Source organism: Pagrus pagrus (assembly GCF_965226575.1).
Source record: "Pagrus pagrus genome assembly, chromosome: 24".
Taxonomy (NCBI): domain Eukaryota; kingdom Metazoa; phylum Chordata; class Actinopteri; order Spariformes; family Sparidae; genus Pagrus; species Pagrus pagrus.
The window spans coordinates 12,729,540-12,748,611 of record NC_140206.1 but is presented as its reverse complement, the minus strand read 5'-3'; the positions used below and the strand labels follow the sequence as shown (position 1 = coordinate 12,748,611).

At 40.4% G+C, this 19,072-nt stretch overlaps 1 long non-coding RNA gene across 1 annotated transcript in view; it reads left to right on the top strand.

Moving 5' to 3' along the window:
* The window catches only part of LOC311253181, a 151,876-nt gene that overhangs the window by 61,330 nt on the left and 71,474 nt on the right, over window positions 1-19,072 (top strand). The window lies entirely within an intron of this gene.

Below are 19,072 nucleotides of genomic sequence, written 5' to 3'. Positions count from 1 at the left end.
TATGAATACAAATTTGATGGAGGAGTGAAAATATGAACATTTTGGAGACGGTAGAAATGTACCAATTGATATTGGTGCTTGGAATGATGAAGAATCTCATTTTATCACCTGCAATCACATGATGAATCTGGTCCAATTTACAGAATAATTCATTGTTGAGTCTCATTTCCAACTCGTCAAATACTGCTGCTTTGGGTTGGTAGGTCAGGCTGGCCACCAGCCTAGTCTGGAATGACACTCAACAGTAGTATCAACCAAGTATCTAAAAATTTGGACCATGGATCCATCCCGAGGGACCAGTTGGCAGCCAACATGCAGCGTCCAGGGACCAACTCCAGATCAAAGCAATGCTTTTGTCAAGGGCACTGACCAGAGGCTAAACCTAATATGTATGTTTTCATGGTAGGAGAAGCAGAAACAGAGATTTCCAAATGGTATTATTGTTGGTGGCACTGTCACAAGGACAACTGGGTCTCTTTCCATTTTCCTCACAGTAGCAACTACCAACAAAACAGGACAAAACGTGAGTTTATTCATTAATTTAGTCCATAATGGAGACGTGAAGGCAGACAGAAGTGGTGCCAGGCTGCCAGCCTGACTTCAACAGAATCAGCTTTCATTTTTGGGGAAGGTTTTGTGCCTGTTGACAATCAAAAATTGCATGGTTGATGCAAGGTTTATAGGGAACCAATGGATGATGATGCCACTATTCTAATGTGCAAACAACATTTACTTGATTATGATTTGCTAAAAAAAAAAAACATTCTGTTACTAGCTAATATCAGTGAACAAACAGTGGGATACTCTACCCTGCAGCTGACAGTGGTCACTCACCACGTTCTTGGCCGTTACTTGACCCGTCTTGACAGCCAGATTGATTATATGAAGACCATATCTGTTCATTGCGCACTTTACTTTACTTATTACTTAATCTAATATGTTTTCAAATGGTTTTAAATTATACATGCTGAAAAAAACAAATACTTAAGTGTTGGTGGTGTCTCTTTTACTTGTGGGAATCTATAAATGGGATAAAAAGAAGAGTATTTACCAAAGGCAGAGCTCCTGTCACCTACTGTACTTGCTGCTTATCAGCTTTTAAATTCTGTTCACACAACATTCAGGCAAGAAATATTAGCTTCAACAGTAACATACAAACTCAGCATGTATCTGCAAAATTTGTATCGCAGGTTTAACTTGTTTACACCGTGTATTCTTCACTGCGGATTAGAAGTGTTTCCTGAGATTGCTAAAGTTACTCTTGAATCTTTATTTAAGAGTTACTGAAGTGGATTTAAGTGTTTCTTCTGCAATAGGCACACTATTTGCAAAGAAAACATTTTTTATTCCTGCCTACATCTTAAAATAAGTCTCTCACAAATAAAACATTACTGAGTGTGTGCACCATAGCTTTTATAGGAGTTTGGAAAATAGTGTCTCTGTTAATGATGGTCTAATCCAATTATTATAAACCATTCAATTATTCACAGTATTTTCTCATACATAAATGTCATACTGGCTCAATTAAATGTAGGCTTAGCCAGTGTCAAGGCACTAATATTTTATATGTAGCATGCTGGCAAAATAAACAATCTCAACCTCAGATGATGTACTGCTGTGTTGCAGTTTTAAATAAATGTAGGGAATCTGACAAATCATCATTTCAGCTCTTCCTGATTGATCACCAACTGAAAAGACAAAGGGGTCATATTTTGATGTAAAACAACATACTTGATAACCCATTAGCTAACATTAGACAACAACTAATGTTTCTGTAATCGTTTCACCACTTCCCAATTGATCAGCGACTGAAAAGATGATGGAAAGTGAACATCTGGAGGGTTTAAATGGTGAAATAATATATTTGATAATCCATTGGTTAAAGTTAGCATTTAACCACTTTCTAGCTAACGTTAAATGAATAATTCTAAAAGCAATGCACATCTTGGACACATTTATTTAAGCCTGGAAGTGAAACCCACTGTAATCAAAGAGTAATGTTAGCTAGGAATTTGTTGAATGCTAATGCTAATGGTTCATCAAATATATTGTTTAACCTTTAAAAAAGGCCTGATGTCCCTCCAGACAACAAGATGGAACAGAGGCGAAATCACTTTTCATTTGACAGCAATGGTTTGATAAAGAGAGATAAAAAGGCCAAGCATTAGAATATAATCAGACAAAGACGAATGTTTTCTAAAGTTGGAAATGTCACTGAATTTGGCGTATTATCTCCTCAGTGGGGAAACACTACGAGTCGGAACATGAGATTGGAAACGAGTCAAGGCCAATTCACTTTCATACTGATACTAAATCCAGTTCTTGAAAGAACTGATTTGGAAGTGACACTGACGGATGTCCTTATAATAAGCACTTCAGAGTAAAGTAGCGTCTCTGTTTTAGCATCAAGGCACTTGTCAGAATGGTACTTGGACTGTGAAAAAAAAACACAGCAGTAAACAATGTATATTACTAAATAAATAATTTAATTTCCCTTTAAAATGGAGGCCAATGATAGCGCCGCAAACTCATTTGCTGTGAAAATGACTCTGACAGTGAGTCAAATCTCAACAACTGAATCCACAATGTGCGTCACCAAACACGCTTTTTAATGAGGACTCGGACGACTCAGTGATAGCCAGACAATTAGAGCCGTGGCAGCCAAGAACCAAGACTCTAATTGGCTGCCTTGAGATCTGTAGTGTTTTCTTGTGTTGGTGTAGATCACACGAAGCCTAAAAATATGGATCAAAACACCATCCAGCTCTTTCTTACATAGTTTTCCAAAGGCCATGAAGTTTCTTTCATACAGTTGCTGTAAAAATAGAATGAAAAGTCCCAGAAGGCGACGTTCTGATGCAACAGATGGTTGTTTGTGTTGCATGGCTTTTTGCAGTTGCGTGCCCACTTTGACCATAAACCCCAAGCAAAAAAGTGTTTTTTTCCAACCTCAGAATGATCCCTTGGTCTATCCCTGAAAAGGAAATGCATATAAATGAGATAAGGATGCTCATCAGTTCATCTAAGTGTCAGCATTACCGATGGGGGGGTTCAGGGCTATTATGATTCCACTGTTATCTGGAGCAGCAGACACATTACCAAGACAGTGTGATGTGAATTAACTTATCACAGTGTATCACTGTCACCTTGTTGGAAATGCTGAGGCCACTGGGAGGGAGGCTCACATTATGTTTTTCACTTGAATTGTGCTGGCTTATAAAAACATAAATAAGTCAAACTGGAATTAGCACAGTGATTTCGCATTTGAGTAAAGGTCAGAACCAGAGGCTGAACAAACTTGTTCCACTCGTATGAATCCACAACTAATATTATACATCCTGATGGAATAAACAAATTAGTTTGGAAGAGTTTAAAGATCATTGTGAGCAATACCAATATAGAATGACACGAAAGGCCCTCTCTGGAGCCAGAGTTTCTCTGTCTGGATTGCTGTAGAAACAAGGTGTTGAATTGGTTGACTCCAGAGTCGCTAATCCTAACCCCAACCCCAATTCCCCTAACCTTAACCATGATCTTTTCCCAACCCCAACCAAGTGTTTTTTGTGCTGAAACCTTACCGGATAACAAAAACACAATGCAGTTAGATATAATAAAAACACAATATGAGTATTATAATCCATTTCTGTCAATGTTAAATTCCATTTCTGCCCTCAAACCCCCCTGAATACTTTACACTTTACACTGGACTTTTAAATTCTGCGGTATTTTTAAAATATTCCCCCACAAAGTATCTTTTCCCTTTTTTTTTACTTTTCAAATAGATGCTCAGTGGGGCTGTGGTCTGCTGACTGCAGAAGGAAATCCTTCCAAGTCAGCTCTTCCTGAAGACTTCAAATAGGCCCGCATGGCTTTGATGCATGTTTAGGCTTACGGCATGCCACAGCAGAACAGAGTGAAAGTTCTCTTTGGTCAGTGTGGAGTTGATCCCGTACAACTTCAAGTATTTCACTGTTGAATATGGATGCGCGCTTTTGATTTGACTTTTTCTCGTTCTATTTCATTAACCTCTTTTAACCTCACCCGTGTTCAAACTTAGAAAAATAGTTTTGTTTACAGATTGATCTGTTTTTCTGTTGGCCACTGCGGTTTATATAATTCAGTTTCACAAAGATGTCACAACCACAGTGCTTCTGTGCCCATTAGAGCGTGGCTTCCTGAGCGCAACTGGCTGAAACACTCTAATAAAATTAGTCTGTTTACAAGTTCATGTGTATTCATAAATCATGTACGTTTAGGTTCAGGCATGGTCTCTCTCTGTTTATCTTTGCAAATACATAAATAAGACTGCATACCAAGACAGAGAACAACACTTACAGCAACAATCCGGTGGTGTCACACAGAGTTCATTAACTGCAGCAACACTGTCCCTTGGAAATGTTTATATATCACTAATTTGCAACGGCAAATATGTTTTGAAAACGTAATGCCGACTGGATTACATTCTCCAGTAATATATAATTTGAAAATATTATATAACAGTTAACCAATGCCACAATCTTTCCCTAACCTTAACCCTAGTTAATAAAATCGGATTTAAAAATACATTTGTAATTTTTCATATCTGTTTCAGTAGAAATTAAAGAGATATTGTTAAGATTTTAGCATCTCATTATTAAAAATGCTGCAGTGAAAGAACAAGAAAGTAATGGCAGAGGAAGGCCCATGTATTTAAACGATGCAAAAGTTTGTTGCCATTCCAGTTAGCTTTCCGAGTGTGTGTGGTGCAATTGAATGCACCGTTGGCACCAACGAACAGCGCCAGACTTTGGAGCCGTTGGTTAGCTGCTCAACTGGTGGAAGTCAAGTGCACACACTTTGGCCGACACAATGCAGAAGCTATGCCAAAGATCTGGGTGGTTTAGCAACGAGGAAGTCAAACTTGTTTGACTTAATGCGCCACTGAGCTGCTTTTATAGTTAACAGTGCTCCACCGCCAATACTGTATCCAGAGTAACCTCTTCAGATCCATGATCAGCACCCACACACTTACAGAGCGCTTCATATGTTGTGCACCTGAATACACCATGATGTCCCAAAGTTGTTGTTGGAAGCGGGAAAAGAGAGGGGAAATACAGCCATGTCTGCACCAGGTTCAAGGGCAATACTGCAAAAACTGGCATTGAAAGTTGGTTCTCCCATATGTTAGGAACTGTTTTGATGCTTGATGCTCTCTCATACACCCAGTGAAGGTCAAACAGACCAAAACGTCATAAATAATTGAAAATACCAGCAGTAAGCAAGACAGATTGCAGGAGGTTTTTTCATTTTTATTCTGGAAATGCCTTCCTGTGATGCACCTGTCACATACTAAAGGTACGCAGAGACTTTCCCCATTTTTTGAAGACACTTGTGACATGCTGGTGAATGTTCCCAGGCCTTGTTCCATCCTCCAACCCAGGTGTTGGAAAACTGAGCCTGAGAATACACCGAGATAATCCATGACTCAGTTGGAGACACGCATTGGCAGGAAGTTCAAAGGATGTCTGGCCGGCGCGATTGAGAGAACAGAAAACAAATTTCAAGATGCAGTCGTCGTTTCATGCCAGTCAGACAGGCAAGAGAGTACTCTATCCTTGCCTAATCTTGAGCATTCAAAAATCCACTCTATCATATGACCGTTGAATGATATTCAACCTGACATTGAACCAAGTACCCGCATATCACATGCTGTACCAGCCTCGCTCAAATCATTCACAACTCTGCAAGTTCTGGGGACTCTCACAGTTCAAACACCCGTGGGCTGTTTCTCAACCCTGTGCGAGAGAAGCCGTGTCAAGTGTGCTAAACAGCCACAGCTGGGAGAAGAGACAAATGCCTCCACGAGCCCGAAAAAGAGAGTGTTTTAGTTCAAGTTTTATCTGCTTCCTCAAAGTTGTTGACTGCATATTTCCTCCAGTACTAGCTTGGAGAAATGTTCTGTATCCCAAAAAAACCACAAAAAAACAGAAGCTTTGTATAATTTGTGTTTGTGTCACCTTGAAGGCAGTGACATGTAACTTTGTCCGTTTAAAAAGTTGGCTCAGTTGCCTTGGTTACAGTGAAGATACTTTTTTGGACAGCAGGTCACTGCAGTTCATCAACACAAACACTTTTTTATAATCTGATTTTGAGATAAAGATGCTTTTCTCCCTGGTCTCCCTTCATAGCATTCAGTTGTTGTTGTGGGCACATTTCTTATTTACCTTGTAAAGAATTTCATTTATATCATAATATCAGACAAACACTCATGTTGAACATATGCAATATAATCATCTGCCGTATATTTTGCTGTATACTGAACATTTTTTGACAATAATTCATACGCGATGCTGATGACATACACATTTGTGATCAGAAAGACATCAAAAATACATGTAAAACACCCCTAATCCATACAATTGGAGTCAGGAGAGTCAGGCCTTGTAATCCAGACTAAAGTATGGAGGCTAAACCGTACAGCTGTGACTACTTTAGCCACAAATGGAGACATTCCACACAGTAACATATTATCTTAGTATGTAATTGCTTGGTTAACAGCTTCTTTACTAAACACTGTATAGTGTTATGTCTTGAAAAATATTAGTTCAAATTGAGTTTGATCTCACAGTAACTAGCATAACTAACTGCTAGCATAGCTTAATTTCAACAATAGCAACTGCATTAAATTAGATTTTGTGTACCAGCTTTTAATCTAATTTAATTTCATACCTCGGTTTTGGGGTCATGGTCTAGTACAAGCTTGGTACAATGGGAAAAAGCAACAACAAAAAAATAAAAAATAAATAAAAATGGATAAGGCTAGGCTGGTTTCTTTTTTGTTTCAACAGATTGAGGTCCTTTGTACATTGTACTGCCTAATATTGAGTGTCACCAATAGAAATTAGTTTTGTTTAGATGGATCCCTGTGACAGCTAGAAAAGGCAATTCTGGAGAAAGATTGTCAAATACCGGCGCTTTGGATCGGTGTTCGACCCCAATTCATCTGTTTGCTCCAGCCCAGACAGGCCTGGTCTATAATTTCTGTTTGTTTTTTAAAACCCTTACCCTAACCCAAATAAGTTCATCAGGGTTATCCCGGCATTTTTTTTGCTGACCTTCAGTGGTTGATTGCCTTGCTGAAGTGATATAGGATTGCACTTGGGTGTGTTCACAAGGTTACATAAAACACAAAAAAACATAAAATGTTAAACCCAATTAAGGAATCTAACTATTTTTTAAACTATTTAATACTAATTAACGTGATTCCTACGATGAGTACAAACCAATAAGCAAACCCAGATCTCAACAGAGTTGCTGTTTTAATTGCAAACTTTATATTGTGTTGACAATAAATGGAGCATTACACCCAGAGGACACAAGCTACCAATTAAGAGGGAGTGTGTCTGTTTTGGGTTGTAATCCTCAAATGCCTTTTGCTTTAATCTTAACCAACCAGCTGTTTTTTATTAGAGGCGTCATAAATAGTGGACTCGATGGGTTTAAACTTTTTAAAGGCTAAGGTTTGCCATTTGAAATTAAATTACAAAGGCCCCGGCAGTTAACACTTAAATGCCTGGATATATGGATATGCATGTAAAGGTTGAACAGGAAATCACAACATTCAGCAGCAGCTGTCTTTTCAGGGTCGACTTCAGCAAACTGTTGTGGGATTGAATTATTTATTTGTCTGCAGGCAATCACATGCATTGCAACGTCAAGTGTGTGGAGGTCACCCCAACCCACTCCACCAGGTGATTTCACTGATTAGCAGTTCTCCAGCTAGAGAGGAACTAATCAATAAAATCAACTGGGTGTAGCGATCTGCTGGACCGAAAACATGCACGCCTTCCACTGCACATGGCTGAAGCAGAATCTGTCACGTTGGCTTCCATTCATCAATCGGAGAGAACACATCCATCAAAAAAAATAAAAAATGTGATTAAATTGAAAACATGACTGCAAACCTGCTCGGTTCAGCTGTAGCCCTCAGCAACAGGTGAAGGCTGATCAATACAACCTCAATGTCTCACCTAATATCTCCAGCTATATTGCTTGTCAAGGAATAATCTAGCAAGGATGACGTATGTTGTTGTTTCAAGGCTTAACGATGCTAGAGTGGCTCCCGAGCAGTGCTGTACAATATCCCCCCTGTGCTGCTTTCCTCTTGCAACTACTGCTGGTCAAAATCAGCCCTCCGAATTATCAGGGTTTGACACTGAGGAACTAAATTAGGCATTAGCGTTAAATCCTTAGATACCTCAGTCCCCTCAGGCTGAGGGAAAAGTCCTACGCTCCCACAGTAATTTAACTTCGGGGTCAATGAGGTGTCGGCTTACTTTCATTATTTGGGATAGAGATGTCTTTACTATCATCCACTCCAATTACCTGCTGCCATAACTTTCCTTTTCTCTTGTACTCCCCCGAATTCCTCTGATTAACCTTATTGCCAGCCATTCGGATACCCTGTCTTTTTCAGAACCTGCCATTCCCCACATGTCTAGGAGCCTTCACAAGAGAGCTTCCCACTTCAAACATCGCCTAACCTTGTCACCTGTGCCCCCAGCTGGGCCTCATTACGTGATCAGACTCTGGAGTATATGGAAAAGAAGCTAGCAAGCATTCACCCTTAGCATTCGCGTTCGAGCCTGCCTCAGCCCCATAAAGTTTTGGAAATGTTATGAGCTTTTCATTGGACGCTATTGAGTGGCTTTAAAATAAATGTTTAAAGGTGCAAAATGATTGGTTCAGACAGTTGGTTCCAGCTTCTAACGAGGTTTTGAGCCGATGGTATAATGCCGTTGCCATCATGTGGTATGTCTCTTGTCAGCGATCAAGAGTCTTGGTAGTTGCCAGTTTGTGGGGAAAAAAATTACAAAATTGCTGATTGCCAATGCGTTAGCTAGCGAGAGTAAGCAACATTAGCTTTGACTAGCTAGACTTAGCACCAATAACATTTGCTAGGTAAGTGTTCGCAATGTCAGCATAAGTTAGTGCATCAAACTGGCAAAAAGGGCAGTAAAAGCTAAGAAAGTTTGCAAAACATAGAAAAATTTGCTGCTTGCATATGTCTCTGACACTACAGGGGGCTATCAGACAAGCACATTGAGGTATAAAGCAGTTTTACATGTCAGGAGGGGCTGGGGCTAGCATGCTAACTTCAGTAGACATCTCTGCAACATGGTACATAGACGTCTTTGACATACAGTAATGTCAGCACTGCTGATTCTTTACATTCTGTTGATCGTTCATTTTTTTTAAATTTAAATATGTTGCCATATTTTACAAATCACCCCTTTTAAAGTCTTTAATCATAAAAATTGACTTTCCCTCTCTGGATTCTGGTTTTAACTGGCGTGACCGAGTTCCTTTCAGCTATTTCAATTTATTCTAGTCATTAGCTCTCAGAGAACTGCTAGCCTTCAAGGGGCTAATGAAAACACAGTTAAATGTTTGAGCCAAACACTCAATACCAATGCAACTATTAAAATAAATGACTGGCTTATGCACCTGTTTTCCTTATTCTCTGCCAGCCTTGGTGGATTAGTCTCAAAGCGACCCAATTTGCTCAGGGCTAATTGCAAGTGCAGGGCTCCTTTTGAGGACCTGTTTGTGCCACAAATATGATGTGCATAAATCTCAGTGAATGAGGTGAAACACTTGTTGTGCTCTTATAATATCAATATAATGAACAGATTGCCCTTACAGTGCCATGTTAGGGGATCTGTTGACCAATCAAAGCCAAAGTTGTAACAAAGCCTGACAGGCTGAGATTAACTAAGTCTCTTAACAGCCTCGCAAATTTATTGGGACCAGTTTTAACAATAGTAGAGGTTCTTTAAACAAATACGTATGCATATGTGCAAAGCCTTGCAGGATTTGTAGGAAGACTTTGAAGAGTAAATGAGCAAACCTTGATTTTGTACACAATGGCAGCTCCTCAAGGTAACACGACTGATTGCTGAGGAACTATGGAGACCAAGACTATAGATACAGAACTGGATGTATTACAAAAGTAGGCTGTTTGTGCACATTATGCAACAATGCAAGAGAAACCACTGCAATTTTACAAATATGACTGATGCAAATGTTGAATTGTCTCGAGACCCTGCTGATAAAAAGCCAAATTGAGTGAATTATTTAAAGAAAGGGAATAAAAGCGAATTGAAGGAGTAGCACAAATAGACCGCCAGCGAGGCGTTAAAACTGAACTTTGTGCTGATTTCACTTGATACAATCTGACAGTCATTTCGGAAAAACATTCAAAATGTGAATGTTTAATTTAAAATTTGAAAGTTGCGAAACAATTAAAAGTTGGGACTGTCCCAGAGCTTTGGAGAGCACACTATCTCCTCCTGTCTCTTCCTCAATCAGTCCGTCTCCCTTAATGCCTTCGCGGGCTGTGTTGCTATTCATAGCATGTGTGTCTCAGAAACTAAGGTCTCTGATCAATTAAACATGCCTCTCAAGATAACTACATTAATTACACTGCTGTTTGCATGAGTCTCGTTGCATTGCAGCACGCTGGAGACTTCAGACTGAATGGAAGGCCAGATGGGAGGCGTTTTCTGCCGGGCTAGGATTCTTGGATCATTATGCATTCTTCTGGTGCTGCTACGAGATCAGTTAAGCTTTGATGGGATTTTGAATAGTTCACAAATACCGAGTCGTTTTTTGACTTAAGCAATCACTAAAATCTTATATTTCACGAGCAGCGATAAGGCCACATCAGTGAAGGAGGGAATGTTGCAGGTTTTTCTTACATAAGTAACATTTTGTGCTGAGGAAGAAAGTTGAAAGGGAGATTTTGATAGCGTGTAAAAGAGGAACATCCAAAGGAGGGGTCTCTCTGAACTGTATACAGCCTCAGCCAAAACTGCTGAGTAATGCACCACTTGTAGGTCCCTGCAGAGGCACACACACACACACACACACAGCCAGCGCACGCACACAAACATTTGAGTCAGCGCTGCCCCGCAGTCTGCATCAAAAAGCCCCTCAAGTGATAAGCTTTGGCGAGAAGAACGAGGATTCCAATGCTAATCTCCTAAACATGATTTTTCATACCGCTTTGCACAACATGCCTCCGGATTAAAGACATTCTATTAAAGAGAAGGGGCTTAACATATGGAAGGGGAAGAAAAGCCAGCTGTACTTGGTCGGGTTTAGCTGTCTGAGCTATAGTTCAATGGTCCCTTTTTTTTTTTTTAAAGTGCATTTGCTCCACAGTGTGCGCTGTGGGATGATCCCTCCAAGTAGTAACACATCTGAGTGGGAAAAAAAAAAAAAAAAACAGAATTAGAGATTTGCAAAGTTTTACGTCACTATTTGCAAGCGTGTCTGGGTGTCATAACACTCTTGTGCACTTTCAAGAAGGTGTAATTTTATGAAAAGCTGCTTGAATGTTATTGAGCCACACTGAATATGAGACAGTAGCTGTGATGAAAATGATTTCTGCCTCTTCAGAGCGCTTTTTGGAAACTGTTCTTCAGCTGCCTCGCCTCTTTTCTGACCTCGTGTTATTTCCTAGATTGGCCAAACTAATTGCTCATTCTCACAGTGTAACTTTTGGCGGGGTTTGATCCTTTGTTTCAGAAAACAAGGGATCAAGGGATGCTTTGTGGTTATCATCATCTCCTCGCAGGTCAGCGCGAGCTGATCCATTTTCCCTCTGATGCAACCGAATGTTAAATGGGCTGCAATCGGTATCCTCTATTAGAATGAGGGCTTGGCATTGGATTGTTACTTTCTTTTTTCATTGAGCATAATTTGCAGCAAAATATCTTTCAACAGATGGAAGATGTGCCTGGGCATGCCTGTGTGCAGCCTGTGGCATATGGGTGTTATTAAGCTTGGCGTATAGAGGAGATGATAATACTAACAGAACATGTTCATGTCAATATGTTTGTTCTGTGCTGTGATAAAAGGGTCGGAGTTTCAAATAGCAGCAACATTTAATTGTATGATTTTTAATATGTTTGTGTATTTGCTGTATTCCTACAGAAGACTTGCATGTGATATCTCTCACATGTCCTGTAATCAGTATCCAAGATTAACTTTTTGATTTAATGGCCAAGGGAATGGTGGAAAAATCGCCCATTTGATTCACTAACGCAATCATTTCAGTATATTTAACTGAAAAATTAAGGTATTATGTTGATTACACAGTCAACTAAGCAAAATTTGAAGCAAAAATATTTTAAACTGCTGTAGGAAAATGAGAAACTAAAATGTTGCTATGTGCCGGCCCCCCACCTTACTGCCGGGACTTGAAACGTGTTGAAGCGGGCATCAGCGAGATCAGTCCGTATCAAAGCCTGCTTATCAATACAATAGGGTGTTTGACTCTGCCTTTTCATATCAATGAGACTGGGATTTTTAGGGCAAACTGGGATTCTTATGGTTGCTTTTTGCTTTGGAAGGTAGCCAGGCTGCTAGCGGTAGCCATGTTGCTAATGCTGCCTTTGCGACAGCGGCGCCAACGGTAATACCAAAAGGAAACACAAGTAAGGGGGAAAGCTGAAAAGTTGTCTATTTCCACTTGTGTATGTATTACATTTATACTTAATCATTTTAAACAACTTCAACCTCGTCTCTAGGGTAGTGTCACTCTCTCTGATTGGCTAAATGTGCCGAGCAATAGCTTATCAACACTAAGGGCTACAGTGTCACAGGGATTCTACTACTCAACCAGTAAAAATAATATTAATACTTAAAGAATGCCGCCCTTACTATTCAATTGAGTATGTTTTTATAAATGTGTTGACTTTTACGTGACTTTTACTAATCTGTTATCACAAATTAGCTATTTTTTTTCCTGTTTCTGACCAAAACACAAGAAAACGGGATGTTTCTGTCTCATCTGATGAACAATAACCTTACCTGAATCACAACCTCACATTCAATGTGTTGCAAATGTTACAATATGTCTCAATATCAGCCTCCCTCCTCCTCCTCATGGGGCTCACCAGCGTCTGAACCTAATTAGCACTACAATTTAAAGTCACTGGTAGTGTGAATGTGAATGCCCAATAGTGAACAGAGCGTACAACAACCACATGCTGATAGTGGTATTGGCAATGCATAAGCCTGCGTATACCCGATAGACCAAATTTGAGCATTTAAAATTTTAATAGTGTTTGAATATTAAAATTAATAAGGAATGGAATCCCAATGGGATTACAGAGGAAGATTGCCAGCGTGGTGGATAGGATTCTGAGATTTACAGAAAATCCCACATTTGGTGTTAATTTCGGACCCTGTCTGTAATTATTTCCAAAAACCCCCAGCATAGCAGCGATGGTTTAAATTTTAATAGTATTTTTACGATGTAAGTTTCCCCAAATGCCAACCGAACAGAAAATGTAATGCTTTCCGTGTTAATTACATCTGGATGTAGTAATGGAGAGGAAAATACACAGTCCAAATGCTGGGAAGACGATACAAGTGGGGAAATATAGATCTCAATAATATATATTATGTGTTTGGAAGACTCAATTGGGTTTCACAGAAGGTTTAATCCACTGAGGGGAAGAGAAGCCGTGCAGAATGAAAGATGTAACGTGTTAGTTAAAGTAAAGACATAACAGCATCATAGCACACGCTTGAATCTCATTTACTGCAGACTATGACAGCGCTGCTTGGAGTGGAACAAGAGGCTCTGAGGAGTATCAGATTAAACCTACCTTTATACCTGCAGGCACCGAAGTGTGACAGTATGCAATAAATGCGCCTGTGCTCTTACACTATATAAACTGCTGCTGCTACTGCTGCACATTTCTCCGAGGCAGAGTTTCATAGGAGGCGGTAATACTCCCTTGGCTGTTAAACCTAAATGTGTAGAGCCACAAAAGCACAGTTGGTCAGCGTACAAGATAGTTAACTGCCAAGCTGGACGGCAAATAAGGAACGCTGATCGAAATAGAAATCCAATTTTCAATGCAGCGGAAGCTTTTTTGAATGCTGGAGGTGTGTTTGCCTTGGCTGTATTTCCCGTTCGTATTGATTCACATTACTCACCAACTGTACTTGCGTTGGCCTTTTTTTTTTTTTTTAAGTGTTTACTGTAACTCACTCTGCCGTCTCTCTATGTTTGCATAGCTTCAATGTTTACGAGACGCATTTAAATAAAACATTCTCAAAGCAAATGCATTTTTTTTTTTTTTTTTTTTTTTCACTCGGTCTGTATTTCGTATGTCTACATAACTGTACGACTTCCAAATGAATTCTGGCTGTATTTGCACAATAAATGCACTGGCACACAACAGTTAGTAGTATTGGCAGAACTTACAATATATAAACAACCGTATTCGCTAAGTTGTACAAACAAGCAACTTCTTACAGTCAACAAATACTTTTACTGCATTTTAAGGAAGAAATATGGAAAACATGGTCAGAATCTTTCACAATTTATTGACATTTTCTAAGCAATTAATCGTGTAAATAATTAACAGATTAATCAATGATGAAAATAACTAAGTTGCTGATAGCTCATAGTTATGATGGGTCCCATATCACCACTGATCTCCATGTTTCCAGGACACTTCAGCAGAAGCTGTGTGCCGCGAGAGCAATGACCACTGCCTCTGAGATTTTGTTGTCCAGAACCAATAAAGAGAGAACTCTTCAGAGAGGATATCTGATAGTTTGTACCACTTCAAGGACACAAGGGAACAAGGCATAAAATTGTCGCTGCCAACACAGTCGCAAAAATTGAACCCTGAATTTATATCTCTTGCTGGGACTGCAGAATTAAAGAATTAAATTCCGGAGGTCACAAAAGCCTTAGGCCGAAGAAATGGACGGAAGTGTTCTCTCCGGTAGTAATAGCTAAAACCTTTTCTATTGTGTTTCAGTCTATCTTTCCATTAATTTCCAAAAAGGTATTCATCAAAGTGGAACTGGCCTCGGATTTGACAGTGACACAGGGCCCATTCAAATTCACAGAGCGAGAGGATGCAGTCAAATATTAAATAGCGGCGGGGATCAAGTCGGCTCTCTCGGAGAGAATGATCCGTGCGAGAGCTAACCTGCCTCAGTCATACTCAATGATCAGTTTTGACTCCACTGTGAACATTATGCCCGGTGGTGGTGCCCCTCGTGCTTCAAGTGATGAGTCACCCTGTGTGCCTGTTTCTAAATTGTCCTACTTTTTTCCTTCCACATAGTCTCCCCTTGAGGCCGCCTGCAAATGAAGCAATGGAAGAGGTGATGGGGGGGTTGGTGGGTACTACAAAGCGACAAATCAGGATGTAATTATGCAATTAAGCATGTACACTATAATAAAAAGTGCAATTATTGAGGCCCGGGACTTTTAGACGAGGAGGCCGACAGGTTAATGCAGTGAGAGTGGGGAAGTTCGTGGGGTATTAGGAGTCACCTTTTGACTGGCTTTCCCGAGTATTTACCGGCTATTAATTAATGTGGCCCCTCAAAAACCCTTTTAGTGCATTTGATTGGCAGCAGCCCAGGCCCATTTCCTTTCCGCGACTGCAAGAAAACAAACAGTGCGGAGGCGTTCGCCTTAATTGGCCCCTGCATGGCCCACCAGAGAGAGGGAGTGCATAATTTCCATGACAAATTACGCAGGTCGCCTCTTACCTATATGACAAGCAATTAAAGATATAGTGGTCTGATTATGAATTGCTTTTTGCTAAACATGCGTAATTGGAATTTTATGTCAACCTGCTTTCTTTTAATTGGGATGTCGCCCCTGTTCAAAGAGCAACGTAATTATTTTTTCCCTCCACCTATTTGCCGTTGCTCATAGGTTCCACAAAAAGTTGAAATTGCTTCAATTAACTTTATCAGACTTATTTCCATCCTTGCGCCTGAAATGAAGTTATCAGCTTCCCTTTTTTTTTTTTGAACTCCTGCTGTTTATTGCCTCAGAGGTAGCAGTGATTTTTTTGCTCTTCAGGATATTACCCCTATGAGCTTGGATGGTGGAGTTTAAAACCACAAGACATAATGTCCCAGACATCTGAAATTTCAGATTATTTTACTCGAGTTATATTATTTTAAGATTAACACAATAATTGCGACTAATGAGCACATGGGGCCATTTGTGCGCCGGTACTTCATCCCCTCTTTTCAAGTGTAGAGTTCACCTTGGTTTAGAACATTTCACAGTGTGCGATCACGAGCTGAAAATGTGAAGTTTCCATTCAAACTTAACACTAAAGCAGAAGATTTCAATGAGCGGTTCACTCCTTTGACTGCCGATGCTCTAATCAGTGAATACAGCAGATGCACTGTGTGTGAGGAGCAGAGACACCTGAGTGAACTCAGGCCATGATGACTCACGGTTGATAAGTGCTGCTGTAGATCAGCCGAACTGAATCCCAGCACTCTTATATGCAGCCAGGTGGGCGCGCACTTAGTTACGTTAAGTGGACGCCATTAAAAGGGAGAAACAGGACAAATATACTGATGGCTGCACAATGTATTGATATTATTTAGTTGCTTAACAGTTTCATTCTGAATTTTCACATGTTTACTTGCCTTTACACAGTCAACCATTAAATCCGCTTTACCTGTAGCCTGACCTATATTATCAGACGATACTGGCCTATCACAGATACAGGTATATCAGCATCTATGTCTGATGTGCGCCGATCTGAAGAGATTGTAAAGCTGACAAAGATGCTTGGCAAGTATTACACTTCCAGTGAAGCTTTCTGTGTCAGTGCACTGATGTCATTTCAGAAAATAAAGTTTATTGTTAAAGGGTAAAATATCTCGCCTCACTTAGCACTCAGAAGTGTTACGGGCCACTATATCAATATCACAATTTTGCTTTTGCTTTTTTATATTGGTATCGTCATTGACCCTAAACCCAAGCTGGCCGTCTTTCAGTTTAGTGCCTGGTTAAGTTGAATAGAGAGAAACTGATTTAGACTTTTTAGAATTGTATTGGACATAATGGCTCAAATTCTGATTGTAGTGTAGAGTCATTTCTCAAGGGTTGCGATGCTAAAAAAAAATGTATCTGTCGTTTCACAGCCGCTTCTTTCACAATGTAATGGTTGGTTACGTTATGGATAATGTTGGCAGATGTTATGGGTCTTTTTGGGTCCTAGTGCACCACGTGACATTGTTATTAAATGGTTTTGCCACAGTGAAAGTTTGGTGCTATTCCTGGGGGTTAAGGGACATTTCTTAGGTCAGGTCATCCTGAACCTCATGTTCAGAAATACCTCCAGGTCAACTCCACAGGCATCCTCTTTGGCATGTTGACTTTAGAGAGGGGAGAATTGGTTTAGGGCAAAGCGACTTAAATGCATGTATGGACTGAGCAGTTGCTGTAGCAACAGCCAGAGGAGTCCAATGATGGGCCTTGCAGCCGTGTGAGGAAGTGTCATACGAAGATGTGACAGTTGATATGGCTTTTGTTGCTGTTCTGATTCTCGAGCATGTCCTCTCACTGTCCACCTGTTCAGGTTCGTACTGTTTCCGAATCCTTTTAACAGCTGGGGGTGAAAATCTTTCACTGGTGTATTTTTTCCTCCAACACTGGAGCTCAGTTTGCTTCACTCAGTCAATAATTTAATAATGAATCACTGTAAAACTATTATCCAATCGAAGATACTCAATGTAGCATATAGAGCAAAAGAATGGCTGTCTCCTCGTCTGTATTTAACCAGGATAATGATTTGTCAGTTTTACTACGACACAGTATGGATTCTGACTTTCCACATAAAGGTTTTCAGCACGGCTGTGCAGAAAAGATATGAATTTAAAGGCAGTCTTGACAGGGACACGATAATGACAGCTTCACAGATGTCACTTGGAATGTAGATGCGGCTGAATACGCGTCAATCAACGAGACAATGCATGGGAAGTTGTAAATCTGAGGTTGATAATAGAAATACAAGGCGACCAGATAAAGAACACCACCGACGTAAATCAGCTAAATGGTCACTTCAGCCGCGTCTTGTAGATGATGGATAAGGGCAGTAGTGAAGTGCCATAAAGGGGAGTAATTTTGTGCAATTAGAAGGAATGTTCTCAAAAAATTCCTCCGTTTCTTTGCACTCTGCAACAGACGGAGCAGCTTTTTACTCATCAACCAGCCGGCAGACACACACAGACAAAGTGTGTGACAAAGCGCGTGGACAATGCATCATCAAATGGCAAGATGCCGCAACGGAGCTCCTTGATCATTCTGCCCACTCGCGCGAAACAAGCGAACCCAGCGACCGTCGCCTACATGGCCGGGTCAGCGGCTCGGGTCAGAGGGATCTGAGAGAAAATGCTCCGGCTCTGGTGTGGGGAATCTTCTTTTTGCTCTCGTGTTGCCTGTGCGCTCCATCTAGAGTCGGAAGTCAAAGCTGGGTCTTGGTAGGAGTTCAGGTCAGCCTTGTCTCTTTGATGGGAGAAAGAAAGGAAAAGAACATTTACTTTTGAGTCACTACCAACAGCGCCACAGAAGGAGGATGTCAGTGTGAATTTGTGTCGGCAGGGTCTGGACAGGACAGACTCAAACATAATATTTAATATTTCAACACAACAGCAGCAGTTTAGAGGTTTTGTTCGCCTGCAAAATGTCCCTGAAAACAGGCCAAAACAACATTATTCGATACTAAAACAATAGCTTTGGGTTTGGCAGCCGTCATTCCTGGACCTATGGCAGAATTTGATTGGGTGTCGGAGGTGAATTACTTAAAGGTTACATGTTATGCTAATTATCGGGTTCATTATTTTATTTTGGGTCTCTACTAGAATAGGTTTACATGCTTAGGAGCTGATAAAACACATCAGTGCTGCAGCTCCTGTCTCTTTAAAGGCCCCCTTTTCCGAAAAAGATTCTCCAGCCTCCTCTGATTGGTCGGCTCAAACACGCCTGAGCCAGCACTGCTAGCAACCGACAGAGCAGCTGCGCTCGATCAATTCTTACTCGCCAAACTAGCCACGAGGCATAAATGATGCCGTTGTGTGACACGGTGGTGTAGTGTGATGTCACAAAGTCACGGAATTAAAGGTGAGACTAAGGACGAGGCGTTTAAGGAGCAGTGCTTTCTGTGGGAGAGAGGAACTTCTGCTGGTGAGGAGGACTGTGACCTTCTTAACTTTCAAGATCTTTTACATACAAAAA